This window comes from Notechis scutatus, chromosome 13 (assembly GCF_049901735.1).
Source record: "Notechis scutatus isolate UNSWTSFEM ecotype Mainland chromosome 13, rNotScu1.2, whole genome shotgun sequence".
Taxonomy (NCBI): Eukaryota; Metazoa; Chordata; class Lepidosauria; order Squamata; family Elapidae; genus Notechis; species Notechis scutatus.
The window spans coordinates 10,621,048-10,636,964 of NC_142021.1; the positions used below are offsets into that span (position 1 = coordinate 10,621,048).

The 15,917-nt window shown below is 43.6% G+C and overlaps 1 protein-coding gene across 2 annotated transcripts in view; it reads right to left on the bottom strand.

Annotated features, from left to right (window-relative positions):
- The window catches only part of LOC113425103 (transmembrane protein 132C-like), a 150,746-nt gene that overhangs the window by 72,219 nt on the left and 62,610 nt on the right, over positions 1-15,917 (bottom strand). The window lies entirely within an intron of this gene.

Genomic DNA, 15,917 nt, shown 5'->3' on the forward strand with positions numbered 1-15,917 from the left:
AGAAGAAGAAGAAGAAGAAGAAGAAGAAGAAGAAGAAGAAGAAGAAGAAGAAGAAGAAGAAGAAGAAGAAGAAGAAGAAGAAGAAGAAGAAGAAGAAGAAGAAGAAGAAGAAGAAGAAGAAGAAAGAAGGAAGGTAGGTAGGTAGAGGAAAGAATGAATGGAAGGAAGGAAGGAAAGAAGGAAGGAAGGAAAGAAAGAAAGGAGATTATAATGAGAATGAGGGAGGGTCTCAGGGAAGTCCTGCTTTAAGTACTTGGCCACCACAGGTGTCCCCAACACGAATGATGTCGAGCTGGCCACACCTCCAATGTGGCTACTCCCACCCTCTGGCCACGCCCCCTGGTCCTCCGAGCAAACTCAACCCTGATGCGGCCCTCCATGAAATCGAGTTTAACACCCCTGAGATACAAGGATGAGTTTACAAAGACTCCGAGAAGCCATTATTCTGGAGGGAATTCTGGTGAGAGATGATGTCCGTTGGGCCACTGGGAATCAAAAGCGACTTGAACCACAACAAACCATCACCTGCCTTTGGAATATCTAATGCATCCAATAAAAAAACGGTAAAGATGCTAGTCTGGGCTGCTCTCAGCCACTATTGCCTCTAAATCAAACTCCTTTCATGCGGAAGGATTTTTTTTTTCTCTCTCTCTCCTTAGAAGTGGACTTCGTTTATTCCTCCTTAATATCCGCCGCAGCCCCTTCTTGAAAAAGCTCGGTTTTTCAATCAAGCTTTGCCTTGGGGGTCCAAGGGGAAAAAAACCAACAACAACCCATAATAGAAAGAACGAGAAGCCAGGACCATTTCCGCACTGTGTGAAACTCTCCGAGGAGAAAATAAAACCGCTGCTCAAATGAAAGATGGCAGGAGATATAATGGGAGTCTCTAAGTGCTTTCTTATTGCACTCAAGCTCTTAATACAGAATTTCCACCTGCCGCTTCCGCACCAGTTGGGGACTCCCGATTCTTTCCTGGCTTGTGGTTGCATGTTCCGAGGCCAGCAGGAGAGTAAATAGGAAGCTTGCAGCTTCAAGGCAGCTAGGAGTATCAGAAGACCTCGGAGGAAATCCCTGGGACACAGGGAGCCTTAAGGCTCGCAACCGGCAACTGTGCTGGAGGGGAGTGAGGTTTGTGGAGTGGAAGAATGGGGGCGGGCTTGGCAATCTCTGAGTTGGGAGGTTTATTGCAGACGTTTGATGACCCAGCTAGGTAACATCATCAGTGCTAGAAGAGAGTGAGGTTTGAAGGAGGAGGAGGAGGAGGAAGAGGAGGACGACGACTGTGGGATCTTTGCTGCTCTCTGAGCTGGATAGTTTTCTTGCAGACATTTCATGACCAGCTAGGTAACATCATCAGTGCTAGAAGAGAGTGAGGTTTGAGGTGGGGAGGAGGAAGAGGATGACTGTGGGATCTTTGCTGCTCTCTGGGCTGGATAGTTTTCTTGCAGACATTTCATGACCAGCTAGGTAACATCATCAGTGCTCGAAGAGAGTGAGGTTTGTGGAGAGGAGGATCAGGAGGAGGAGGAGGAATATGTCTCCAAAGGCTACACAGTGTTGATTTCTGGTTTATCCAAGAAATTATATCTAAACCAGATTTATTTTGCATTTATCTGCCTTTTCACAAGATTGAAATGCATGGGGGTCTTTGCTGTTCTCTGAGCTTGGTGGTTTTCTTGCAGACATTTCATAACCCAACTGGATAACACCATCAGTGCTAGAAGACAGTGAGGTTTGTGGAGAGGAGGATCAGGAGGGAGAGGAGGAGGAGGATTATGATCCTTGATGCTCTCTGAGCTTGGTGGTTTTTTTTGCAGACATTTAATAACCCAACTGGATAATCATCAGTGCTAGAACGGAGTGGGATTTGTTCTCTGTTTATACACCCAAGACACCCTGCCATAATCAAGAACGTTTGAATTCAGACAAGCAATCGAACAGTCAACAACAGCCTAATCAAGGAACCAGCAAGAACATTCCCACCAACACTGAATAAGTCAAATCACTTGCGTATCAACACAGAGCAAAACCCCACTCTCCTCTAGCATTGATGGTGTTACCTAGTTGGGACATGAAATGTCTGCAAAGAAAACAACCCAGTTCAAAGAGCAACCAAGGACCCCATTTGTTTCAATCTTGTGGAAAGGCAGAAAAATGCAAAATAATTCCAGTTTAGGGTATAATTTTTTGGATCAACCAGAAATCAACATTGTGCAGTATTTGGAGACCTCATCATATATATATCTTCCCTCAGCAGGGAGCAGAAGATTAACAGATTAACAGAGTTGGAAAGGGACCTTGTAAGTCATCTAGTCCAACCCCCACAACTCAAGCAGGAGACCCTACACCATTTCTGACAGATGGCAGTCCAATATCTTCTTGAAGTCTTCCAGGGATAAAACTCCCACAACTTTTGAAGGCACAGGGTTGAGTTTACCCCATGAACGACTTCCCTCTTCACATCTTATCTCAGGTAAAATTCAGTCCTCTACATCAATTGCGGTGGCTCAGTGGCTAAGACGCTGAGCTTTGTCGATCAGAAAGGTCGGCAGTTCGGCGGTTCGAATCCCTGGTGCCGCATAATGGAGTGAGCTCCTGTTACTTGTCCCGGCTTCTGCCAACCTAGCAGTTAGAAAGCGTGTAAAAAATGCAAGTAGGAAAATAGGGACCCCTTTGGTGGGAAGGTAACAGCGCTCTGTGTGCCTTCAAAGGTGTTTAGTCCTGCCGGCCACATGACCCCAGAGACGTCTTCAGACAGCACTGGCTCTTCGGCTTTGTAACGGAGATGAACACCACCCCGCTAGAGCCAGAAACGACTAGCACGCACGTGCGAAGGGAACTTTTATCTTTACCTCAATTGCATTTTTTATCAGCATCCTTAAGAGTTGCACCCCAAGCTAAGTGCTGCTCGGGATAACCTCCAGGCGATATTCCTTCCTCGCCTAAGCGAGCCTCGGGTGAAAGCAAGGAACTGGAAGGAGCAGAAAAGATTTCATGACAATGACCAAGGGCCAGTTTCAAAAGACAGCCGCAAGTAGCCCACCCTGCAGATCTCTAGAGCACTCTGTAAAAAACATCCCTTGAAGTACAAAGGATCATCAGAAGACCGGATCACTTGGTCGCGAACCCGTCTCTCCCTCAGAGCGGCTTTGACAACCGTGAAGCCGTTTGAAAAACTAAGCTTAGAAGGCCAAGATGCTCAGGGGAGATGATTCAGTGCTTTGTTTCTGAGGTGAAATCTGAGGGAATTCAGTGCATTCTTACAAATTTCCTTTGTTTTGAGCCAAAGACCAAAACGCCCGGACATTGACAAGGCACAATGTGACTGGCAGTATTGAAAATACACGTTTTTTTTACCGCTCTAAAATGTTCCTCCACAATCAGGTGACTTCCAAGAGGGATGAACCGCCCACCGTAATTTCTAAGCTGGTCTAAAATAAACAAGGCCATCTAACTCTATCTCCATCCCATGTTGTTTGTTTGGAGGTACAAATCTACAAATTTTGGGGGATCATCTTGAATTCTATGAGTTTGAAGGAGGCCACTTCAGCTGGGAATCTCACTGTGGGTTCGGATTTTCTCAGGGGTAGAATCCCAGCTTATTATTATTATTATTTTTTACAGAATAACAGAGTTGGAAGGGACCTTGGAGGTCTTCTAGTCCAACCTTAGTTAAGGCCACTCCTAGAATACTGCATCCAGTTTTGGTCACCACACTATAAAAATGACATTGAGACTCTAGAAAGAGTGCAGAGAAGAGCAACCAGGATGATGAGGGGGACTGGAGGCTAAAACATACGATGAACGGTTGCAGGAACTGGGCCTGGTTAGTCAGGGAAGAGAAGGACCAGGGGAGACAGGCTAGCAGTCTTCCAATATTAGAGGGGCTGCCACAGAGAGGAGGAGGGGGTCAAGCTATTTTCCAAAGCACACAAAGGCCAGAAAAGGAACAATGGATGGAAACTGACCAAGGAGAGATTCAACCTGGAAATAAGGAGAAATTTTCTGACAATGAGAATAATCAACCCATGGAACAGAAGTTGCCTTCAGAGGTTGTGAGAGCTTCATCACTGGAAGCTTTCAAGAAGAGACTGGGCTGCCATCTTTTATAAATGGTGTAGGTCTCCTGCTTGGGTGGGAGGTTGGATTAGATGACCTACAAGGTCCCTTCCAACTCTATTCATCTTTAAAAAAAGACCCTTATACCATTTCAGACAGATGGCAATTCTTAAAAACCTCCAGTGTTGGAGCACTTGCAACTTCTGGAGACAAGTCCAAAATGCTTCGGGTATCACTGAGCAGAAATCGAGAAATTGACTCCATGCCATTGACTACAATGGGAATTTGACAGTCCCAGTAGTTTGTCTAGTTTGTAGGGCATTGCCAAACGAGCTTTCCGAATGGGTAAAATCAACTCTTATATATGCCCTAATAAAGATAGGAGGGTGTGTGTGCATTGCATTGCGTTGCGTTGTGTTGCATGAGTTACTGCAGTGCGGAAAGCTCACCTTCCCATACGGCAGCTTTTAAAAAAGCATGGAGATTAACCAAAAGACGCCACTTTGAAGTTTTAGTGTTACCCAGTTACCCAGTTATCTCCTGATGCACCAATTTTATCCAACTGGCCTTCTCAAGGGGGTCACAGGTATAATTCAGAAATTCACCATAATAACCCATAAGGGAATGCAGTGCCTAAAAGAGATTGTAATTTCCTTTACTCGGATGTCAGAATTTTCTCTCCTTCTATGAGCATCACTTTCGGACCGGTCTAATTACCATCACAAACACCAAAGTGCTGCTTGTGAGTCAGTTCCTTCTCTCCCACTTCTCGCCAAGCAGAAAGTGCTTGAATGTCAAGCATGATGCTCAGTCAATTAACTTCCAAGGCTTCACAAGGTAGCTAACAAAAGAGCAGGATGGGCTTCAAGCGTCACACCCTCAACCCCACTGAGACCTGCCACTCATCCGAGCTGGGCAGAAGAGGTTCATTCTGAGTCCAGAATTGGTGGTGATGGTGGAAAGGAGGAAGCAACGTTTTTAAAGATAGGCCTAAATTGGAAGAAAAAAAATTAAGAAGCAAAGATTGGGAACATGAGTGGTCTTAAGTAGGCCAAGTGTAGGATAAAGCTGTGGAGGAGAAGGAGGAGGAGGAGGAGGAGAAAGAGAGAAGGAGAAAAAGGAGAAGAAGAGGGAGAGGGAGAGGGAGGAGAGAAGGAAAGAAGGAGAGGGAGAGGGAGAAGGAAGAGGAGAAGGAGAGGGAGAAAAAGGAGAGGGAGAGGGAGGAGAGAAGGAAAGGAGAGGAGAAGGAAAAGGAGGAGGAGAAGGAGGGGAGAAGGAGATAGAGAGGGAGGAAGGGGAGGAGAAGGAGTGGGAGAAGGAGAGAGGGGGAGAAGGAGGGGAGAAGGAGAGGGAGAGGGAGGAGAGAAGGAAAGGAGAGAAGAAGGAAAAGGAGGAGAAGGAGAAGAAGGAGAGGGAGAAGGAGGTGGAGAGAGAGAGAGGGAAAAGGAGAAGAAGAGGGAGTGGGAGAAGGAGAAGAAGGAGACAGAGAGGGAGGAGGAGGAGGAGAGGGAGAAGGAGGAGGAGATGGAGAGAGAGGGGGAGAAGGAATGGGAGAAGGAGAAGAAGGAGAGGGAGAGGGAGAAGGAGAGGGAGGAGAGAAGGAAATGAGAGAAGAAGGAGAGGGAGAAGGAAAAGGAGGAGACACCCTGAGATCTCCCCAATGGCTCCAAACAAATCTGGGTTTATCACTTTCATGGTTCATCCTTCCTAAAGAGAGAAGAAACCTAAAGGAAGTCATTGGTGAAATGGTTAGAAGTTCCATCTCCCATGTGATCTTCGATCTTCCTGGGAACAACTGACACAATCTGACCACCCTGTGCAAAGTTCACTGCTTTTAATACCATGCTATGCATGAAGAATCTACCATGGTTCTGACTTCTAGCCATGATAGAAACTCCCATCCTCCTTCTCAAACCAGCTGCAATGGAGGCAGCCAATTAAGAATGCCAATAAAAATAATGAAAGGAAAACCTCGGTCATGTTTATTCATTATGAGGAGAACATTGACAATAACAAAAATTCAACTCTCATTATCAGCTGTTGATTAAACTGATGCAATGATTACTAATCATGGAGTTTCACCCCGGGCTATAATTAAGTGTCAACCACTTAATGAGGATTTCTATTTTTTGCTTTGATTAAACACACTGGCACTGGACAGTTTGATGATAAAGATGTGCAGTGCGTGTGTGCGCGCGCACACACACACACATGTGTAATTGCTTGTGCTTTGTACTCATCACATCATCAAGAAAGGCTTGCAGAATAATTGCCACCTATTTAATGTGTCTGTGTATCTCTCTTATGTAACAATCTCTCTCTCAATCACCCATCCATCCATCCATCGCTATCTGTCCTATCTTTATGATTCTATGACTGTCTGTCTGTCTGTCTGTCTGTCTGTCTGTCTGTCCGTCCATCCATCTGTCCATCATCTATCAATCTTTTATCTATTATATGCTTCTATGATTCTACCGTTCTCTTTCTCAATCATTTCCCATCTAACTACCAATCATTATCTTTATGATTCTATCTATCTATCTATCTATCTATCTATCTATCTATCTATCTATCTATCTATCTATCTATCCATCCATCCATCTATCTATCTATCTATCCATCCATCTATCTATCTCGATCTATCTAATTATCTATCTATCTATCTATCTATCTGTCAATCTATCCATCATCTATCCATCTTTTATCTATTTATATGATTCTATGATTCTACCTTTCTCTTTCTCAATCATTTATCATCTAACTACCAATCATTATCTTTATGATTCTATCTATCTATCCATCCATCCATCCATCCATCTACCCATCCATCCATCTCTATCTATGCATCCATTCATCTCTATACATCCATCCATCCATCCATCCATCCATCCATCCATCTATCCTCTATCAATCTTTTTATATCATGATTCTACCTATCTCTGTATTAATAATTTATCTATCTCTCTCTCTCTCTCTCTCTCTCTCTCTCTCTCTCTCTCTCTCTCTCTTTCTATCTATCTATCTATCTATCTATCTATCTATCTATCTATCTATATCAATCTATCTATTATCTATCATCTCTCCAATCTCTCTGTCCATGCATCCATGCATCCATCCAATGTATATTATTGCCCATCTCAGTTGAGATCTCTGGGCAGCTTACAACAAAGCGATAAAAGCAATAAACATTTTAAATTACGGTATCCATTATTCAAAAAACAATTAACAAATCACAAGGCATAAGAGGGAATGGATGTTAACAGCAATAATGAAGCCATCTCAAGATCTCCCCAGTTCCCTTTTTGGGGCCTGATGAGATAACCAGATCTTGACTTCCAGAGGTGGAGCTAATCTTACTTTGAGTGGGAGAATCCTCCATAAGGAGGATGTGCAGAAAAGAAGACCTCCCTCCTAGGAAATGTTTTGCTAACCCCTCTAAAAATGGAGACCAGCCCAATGTTTCAGATTCTTGCAGACCCTTTTTGATGTGCTCATATCAAAACTAGTGTTTTTCTTTTCTTAATATTGTGCATTTCCCAAAAGACGCTGGTTCTGTTTTTTCAATATTTCTGCATTAAGGAAGACTGGCAGCTGATTGAAAAGAGAGAATTCATTTCTTCCACAGCGATGCCCATAATCTCAAAAATGAGCTTTGTTGTCCAAACACAGACATATTTACTGATAAAATATCATCTTCAGCTCCGAGGGCTGAATTCACTTTTGCTAGGAACCCTTTCAGGTGCCCCGAGCGTAGTAAACTGACCATGACATCTTTTATTTATATTTACATTATCTTAAAATTCTCAGAGGCCATGTTGAATGAAGAGCCAAGAAGAAATCAGGTCAAGGATTTCATATTTTATCAAGCCTACCAAAAAATGCTGAAACAGGTCTGGCATCAGACACTGATGTCACTTTACATCTCCCTTGTTTTTCAGCATTTTTGTCGGTCCTCTTGCCTTGTGAGTTCTTCAGCTTGGAAGGTTGTACTGCATTTGGAGAACTTGGCCAAAAAATGGACACTGCATTTTGCTTTAATCTAAGACCTTTTGGGAAGCTTTTTTGATGTCTCCACCAACTTGATCGCCTTTTGAAGACATTCCTTCTTATTGCATCTGGGATCCACTCTCTCCTTCTGAATCATCTCTGTCATGTCAGAAGATATGTTGGTAGATATGGAACTGATTGGAATCCCTCTATGTATTGGAGGAATAAACATACATTCAACATTGTAAACAATGTTTAAAAGAGACAGAAAGAATTTTGTGTTGCTAACGGCTTGTTTCAAAGTTTGATGGGTCAACTTGGCTTAACCAACCTCATTAATCATCATCATCATCATCATCTCCTTTTAAGATCCCATAATCCCTTGTGGGGCAGAGTCTGGGCAACTGAATGTAGATAGCACAGTGTTTTAATGGCCAGATGCCCTTCCTGTCGCCAATGCAGAGTTTTGTTCAGCAGATACATTCTCATTGTGCCTAGAGAGAGAAATATCTGCCTCTACCTAGGATCGAACTCACAGCCTCCTAACTGTGGGGTGAGAGCTCCCCCTCTAGGCCACCACACAAAACCAACCTCATTAATACTACTACTAAATAGGAGTTCATAATTGGAAATTTCTAGAAAACCTTTGACTGTGACAGAAGGGAAAAAATAATGAATAGATCTGGAGTAAATCATATTAACTCCATTTGAAACGAATGTTTTAATTCTAACTTTACCAACCTATTTTTGCAGAATGTACAATAATAGAGCCAAGGGTGACTCTCAATCCAAAAATTATACACCGCTACAGATGCATACTTAAAGCAAGGGAGATAAATCTATCAATGAACAATTTGTCCAAGTGACCAATAAGTGAGTGAATATTGGCCAATATCCCAAATTGTTCTGAAGGCACCTGTTGTTTTGATATTCAAGGATGATGTTCAACCAGCCCTTTGGATATCCAAGGCCAAAGATGACACATGAGGACATTTATTCTCATAGCACCCGAGGGAAGGAATCAAACTGGAAATAAGGAGGAATTCCCTGACAGAGAGGATGAATCAATGGAACAGTTTGCCTTCTGGAGTTGTGGCTGCTCTATCACTATCAACAAGGGGTTTCAGAAAAGATTGGACAACCGTTTGTCTGGGATGATATGTAAGGCCACACTTGGAATACTGCATCCAGTTTTGGTCGCCAGGATGTAAAAAAGATGTTGAGATGTTAGAAGGAGTGCAGAGAAGAGCAACAAAGATGATTAGGGGACTGGAGGCTAAAACATACAAAGAAAGGTTGCAAGAATTGGGTAGGTCTAATCTAATGAAAACAAGGCCTAAGGGTGACATGATAGCAATGCTCCAATATTTGAGGGGCCACCACAAAGAAGAAGGAGTCAAACTATTCTCCAAAGCATCTGAAGACAGGACAGAAGCAATGGGTTAGGGTTAATCAAGAAGAGAAGCAAGGAGAGAAGCAACTTAGAACTAAGGAGAAACTTCCAAACAGTGAGGACAATTAACCAGTGGAACAGCTTGCCACCAGAAGTTGTGGTTGCTCCATCACTGGAGGTTTTGAAGAAGATATTGGACAATTATTTGTCTGAAGTGGTGTAGGGTGTCTTGCCTAGGAAGGGGGTTGGACTAGAAGACCTCCATGGTCCTTTCCAACTCTGTTATTTTATATAAGGATTCCTATCTGGGAACTGGGTAGGGAGTTGGACTAGAAGACCTGTAAGGTCCCTTCCAGCCAGTGGTGGGATTCAAATTTTTTTTACTACTGGTTCTGTGGGCGTGGTTAGGGGGGCATGGCCAGGTGATCATGTGACTCGGTGGGCACGGCTATGTTGTGTTTTTTTTCCCCTTTCGCAGCACACCCCCCACCCCGTGCCCCGTTTTTTACCTACAGGGCCTCAGGTAAGTACAACAGCAAGGGCGGGGAGGGGGAATCAGCTTTGCCATGTGATTTAGATTAGCTAGAAAGCGAGACATCCAATGATTTCCTGCTTTCTAGCTAATCTAAATCGTGTGGCACAGCTGATCATTGGAATGCAGATTCGGCCAAACTGGTAGCATTTTTTTTTTTAACTACTGGTTCACTCGAACTGGGGCCAAACCGGTAGAATACCACCGCTGCTTCCAAGCCCTAGGATTCTATGACTCTTTGCCTCTGATTACTCAATACCAAGTACATAATGATTTCCTTGCCAAGTTCATCTTCTCGAAACAACTTGACTTTTTGTTCCCTTCCTGACACGCTGCAAACTCCATGGAACGTTTTTTTTTTTTTTTAATGCATTTAAGCTTCTTGGCTGACCTCTCTTGCTGCTTTGGAGAAACGTGATGGATGGACGAAAGAAGACACATAAAAAGCGAGAGTGTATTAGAGTGTCTGTGTATGTGAACACCTAACTCCTGCAAACCGTATGTCCCCTAATCTGTCCGAGTGTTGCCTGGCAAAGCACATTTTTATCCAGGCTCATTTTTATGATCTCTGAAGACCCCATAAATATTTCCTTAACACAGGGAGGCCTCGCCGCGTAGGATTAATGGCACCATTGTTGCAAAGGGATGCGGGAACATTGCCAAGCCTTACACGGTGGCACATCGCCCTTTAATAAACCCAGTTATGTGCAATTTCTTTCTAAGACTTGGCTGGAACTAGGTACAGTGGCTTAGAAGGGGAACAGGCAGAGCTGTCCACAGATGTGGTCAAAAATATACTCGATGAAAACCACGAGGGTGTACATGAAACAGACTGTTTTTCTTATGTATGGGGGAAGTCTCTTGGGAAACTGCTAGCCAGGCTGGTAGGAGGGAGTCAAACAAGGACCTACCTTGGAATCCACTACCTTGGAACCGGTAGTGGAACAGATAGGATCCCACTGCTGGTCCAGTCTTTTCTTAAAGACCTTGAATGATGGAGCACCCAGCTGTTCCATTGATTAATTATCCTAACAATCAGGAAATTTCTCCTTATTCTAGGTTGCTTCTCTCCTTCATTAATTTCCATCCATTGCTTTTTTTGTCCTGCTTTCTGGTGCTTTTCCACATATTCCAAATATTTTTAGACATAACCATATCTGATGAAGCACACCCATAACTTCTGGAGGGAAGTTGTTCCACTGATTAATTGTTCTGACTGTCAGGAAATTTCTCCTTAATTTCAGGTTGCTTCTCTCCTTGATTAATTTCCACCCGTTGCTTCTTGTCCCAGCCTTCAGGTACTTTGGAAAATAGGTTGACCCCCTCCGTCCTCTTTGTGGCAGCCCCTGAGATATCGGAACACTGCTATCATGTATGTCTCCCCTAGTCCTTCTTTTCACCAGACTAGATATACACAGTTCAGTTCAGAATAGAGCTGGAAGGGACCTTGGAGGTCTTCTAGTCCAACCCTCCGATCAAGCAGGAGACCCTGTCCTATACCATTCCAGACAAGTGACTGCACAAATTTTTTGTGCAGTGTGACACCTCGAGGGTGGCGGGACAAAAGCTGACCCCACAAAACAAGACAGGCAGTGGGTTATTATGGAATCCACAAAGTTGTCCTAGACTGCTAATTGATTGGTTGCCATCTCCTGGATTATGTTTCAATCTTGTTCAGCCTTGACATTTTGAGCGTCATGCTCTTCTGTCAAATCCAGCTGCTCAGTCAATACTCATTAGCTTCCATGCCTCAATCTGCCTAATAGCTTTGCTAGCCACATTTAGCCTTTCTTGCCCTGACAATCTGATGATTTAATATCCTGGCTAATTATCCATTGTCTTGCAGTCAACTTGCCAGCTCCTGATGGGTAATTCAATTGTCCATTTCAACAACCCTGAACCTTTCCAAAGGATGGCCTCTCAAAACAAGGGGCTGGGGAAGGAGGAGACCTCTTTGACTGGAAGCAATTGAAGAAACACCTGAAGATTTCTAATGGGCCAGAAGAACTTCATCCCTCCTTTTTTATTTTGTGAGTTTAGCCTACGAGCGTTCCTTAAAATCTACCCCCGCCAGCTAGTTGATGCATCAAGTGAATAGATGCATCTGGAATATTGATGCTGTTTGTAATTTCATGCAAAACAAAAACTTGTTATGTCTCACCTTTCCAAGGAAGATGAAAAGTCCAAACTCCGACAAATACAGGCAAGCAAGAAGATTTAGTATTTACAGAGTTAATTCCTTTATACGGACAATGTTCTCGGCAGTAGAACAAACGCTGCCTGCCAAGTCCGACAAGATAACCAGAAGAATTAATCACTAAAGCTTCCAATGCAGACCACAAGAAACAAAACACACCGAAGCCTGACAGAAAAGTAAAACTTTGTCCCGTACAGAGTTTCCAGAGAAAACACACCCACTTTTATCCCCTGTGGGGTGTGTCTCAATGACTCAGCTCACTCTCTGATTCGCCCACGCCTCCTACGTTGCAGCTCACACCTCTTCCTGCGACGCTGCCTAGGATCAAGCCAACATTCGTCCACTTGATCCCCTGCCAGAGGCTGCTCCGATATGCCCTCCTCCTCCTGATTAGTCTCAGGCTGTCCCTCTCGGCTATCTGCTGAAACCTGAGGCATCATCAGGGAGGAAGGCACTGCCGAAGAGGAAGGTCCTGGGGAGGAAGGCATTCCCAATTCCTCCTCCTCATCTTCCGAGTCCTCCTCCTCTAACAACGCAGGCTCAGGAATCGGAGCCAAAACAAAAACTGTGTGCTGCCTTCTCTGTACATGTTGGGGCAGTCAGTGAAAGATCACTTGAGGGTGGGAGGTGTTCTGACCTAGGCTTCTCCAACAGCACAAAGCCGACTCCTCATCCCGATAAAACCCCTTTTATTTAGGTTAAAGAGAATTCCTCTCCAGCAAAGTCCTGGCCAACAGACTTTCATGAGATTTCAAAATTACAAACCTTTATCATTGCCAGGCTAGTGTCTTTCAGATGCCACTCTGTAGCAGACAATACTTCTGCTGAAGAGGAACAGATCTTCACCCAAATGAACTTAATTGTCTCCTGCAAAACCCCACTCCCCTTTTGCTCCTCTTTTATTCCCTATGGGAGGGCCCATTCACCATCCACCTGTGGCTTTTCTCCCAAGTTGACCCTTGTTCCTCAGCTGTTCCCTTCTTCTGGCAGCTCTGTGCATGCGCACACTGGGAACAGGCTCCAGCTGTTCTTCTGCCTCACTGATGTCTGACTCCGAAGTCAGCTGATAACTGTCAGACGGCCCTGGCCCCATCTCTGCCTCCGACACAGAGCGCTTGTCAGAGCCTTCCCCAGACTCCAGGACTGGCCCATGTTCTTCCCCAACCTCCTCAGTGTTCGAATCTGCTGCCAGCTCCGCTGGCCACTGGTGAGCTACAACAGGAGGTACTTTTAATGTAATCTATCAGATCCCCTGCATGGATTGCCCCTATGACTATGTAGACAGGGAGGAAGCTAACCCCCAGATTGCAAGAACACAAATGAGTGGTCAGATGACGAGACCCCAAACTCACTGCAACAATCAAGAACATACATCTGATTTTTCAGCTCTACTAAGATTGTTGGCCGAGTAGATACAAAAATAGCCAGGGAAATAATTGAAGTGTGGGAAATGAGCCCCTGGTTACTCAACAGGAATGCTAACTTACCAGCAGCATATCAGGTACTCAGGACTTGGACTTAGTAACACAAGGAAACAACAGCCAATGACTTTAGCTTGCCATCAACATTCCAATCAACAACTAAAAAGCAACACAGGTGCCACATAAATACTATGCATAGAATAGCCCAAAACACACATTTTGGTGAGAGAGAAGTTGGACTCCAGCACCAGTCCCGGAATCTTGAAGGCCAAGGAAACAACTCATGCTTGAATTATGTAAGTCAGAACTAGTTACTTTTTTTTCTTTTACAACAGATGAATACATATATCACATTGAGTCTTAACGTTCTAACATTATTTAGATACATTTAGCCAAGTTTAAGATACTATAGGGTTTATTGAGAACACCAGATACAGTTCACCACTTGTTAGCTTTCATTTCCCTTCTATTGAACTATCGTAGTCAATCATGTGACTAGCAATCAGGGAGAGATTGTTTTCTTTTGAATGCGTCTTTATGGGATTTAAATTTACGTTAATGTTTTTGAGTTCTTTAGCACAAAATTTCTGTTTCCAGTTAGGACTCTAGTGCCAGTCCAAAAGCTCGAAGACTAAACCTTTGCCTTCATTCGCCATTGGAATGTCTCTTTTTCCTTAAGTTGGATTCAAGTTACCAGACATTGTCTTGAGAAGCCTGTAAAGAGTTATTCTTTCAGGAATTCTGGCAAAAAACAAAACAAAAACCCCAAACCCCAACCTCCAAACCATTGGGATAATCCAAAGAGATATTTTGATGATTGCATCCAACAATTCTAGCTAAGCTTCAATGTTTCACAATGCCTTTCTTTTATACTGAATAGCAAAGTGTGAATAATGAAGACTTCACACAACGTAAGAAGAGCTCCATCAATTTTTTTTCCAGCTCGGGTAATCAAAGATATATGAGATTTCTGAATAATAAATGACCATATGTCCATGATATAAATCTTCTTAGGTTTGAAAAGGAGAAATGTAAAGCAAATATCCCATAATGTAGCTTTATCATTAGCTATAAATAAAAAGAGAGGTGCTTGCTGTTTGACTACATTTCCAAGGAAGGTTGGATGCGCACTGGAAAAGAAGTAATTGGAAATTCATATTGTGTCAACTCACCCAAAGATGCTTGAAGCCTGTCAAGATCTTTGCAGATTCAAATCTGGAAGCCTCAAAGTTAAGACTTCCCAACCCAGTGTCCTCCCAGGTTACAGATTTTAGAACCTTGACTTCCAAGCTCCTTTCATGTTAAGAGAAACGTAGGGTTTCGAAAGAAGAAACTTTTTAAACTTCCAAACTTCTAAAGGTAAAGGTTCCCCTCGCACATACATGCTAGTCGTTTCTGGCTCTAGGGGGCGGTGCTCATCTCCGTTACAAAGCCGAAGAGCCAGCGCTGTCCGAAGACATCTCCGTGGTCATGTGGCCGGCAGGACTCAACGTCAAAGGCGCATGAAATATTCTTACCTGCCCACCAAAGAGGTCCCTATTTTTCTACTTGCATTTTTACGTGCTTTTGAACTGCTAGATTAGCAGAAGCTGGGACAAGTAATGGGAGCTCACTCCATTACATGGCGCTAGGGATTCGAACCGCTGAACTGCCGACCTTTCTGATCGACAAGCTCAGCGTCTTAGCCACTGAGCCACCGTGTCAGTCTGTGCTCCATTCAAAATCCAAGAAAGAAATACTTAGACTCCATAGATTAGAGAAAAGAATTCTTTTACTGAAAAATGAAATGGTAGCATCAGGTAAAATTCTGAATCTGAGAAATTAGGCGCGCAGACCACATATACAAAGTGATGGAATTGTTCCCACCCCCCAAAGTTCAAAAGATTCTTCCAATTAAAAGTTCTGGATATGATCATGTGGACATCTTCAGGTGGTGATGAGGCCTCTGTCTGTTGACCTTGGCATATTTTGATAAAGATTTGCAGCTGCGCAAAGGAAAGAAAGCTAAGCGAGAAATAGAAACCTAAAAGCAGGAATTTATACTCCCCCCCCCACTCCTCATTTACACAACACAAGAATGTAACACCTCCAGCTCTCTTCCCAGACAATTCCCCCCTCCTCCCCCTGTTACTTATGGCAGCCAAAAGATGCAAAGCAGTAGCAGAAGATCTTGAAGGCTGACACACCGCATCCCAAACATCTAGAAACTTCCAAAGAGATTTAGTAGCACCAGATGGAAAGGATAGTGAAGGAATAAACACCCCACCCCATACAAAAGAGGGTACGCCACAATGAGAGAACACAAGTCGATGGATCAAGAAAGCATGC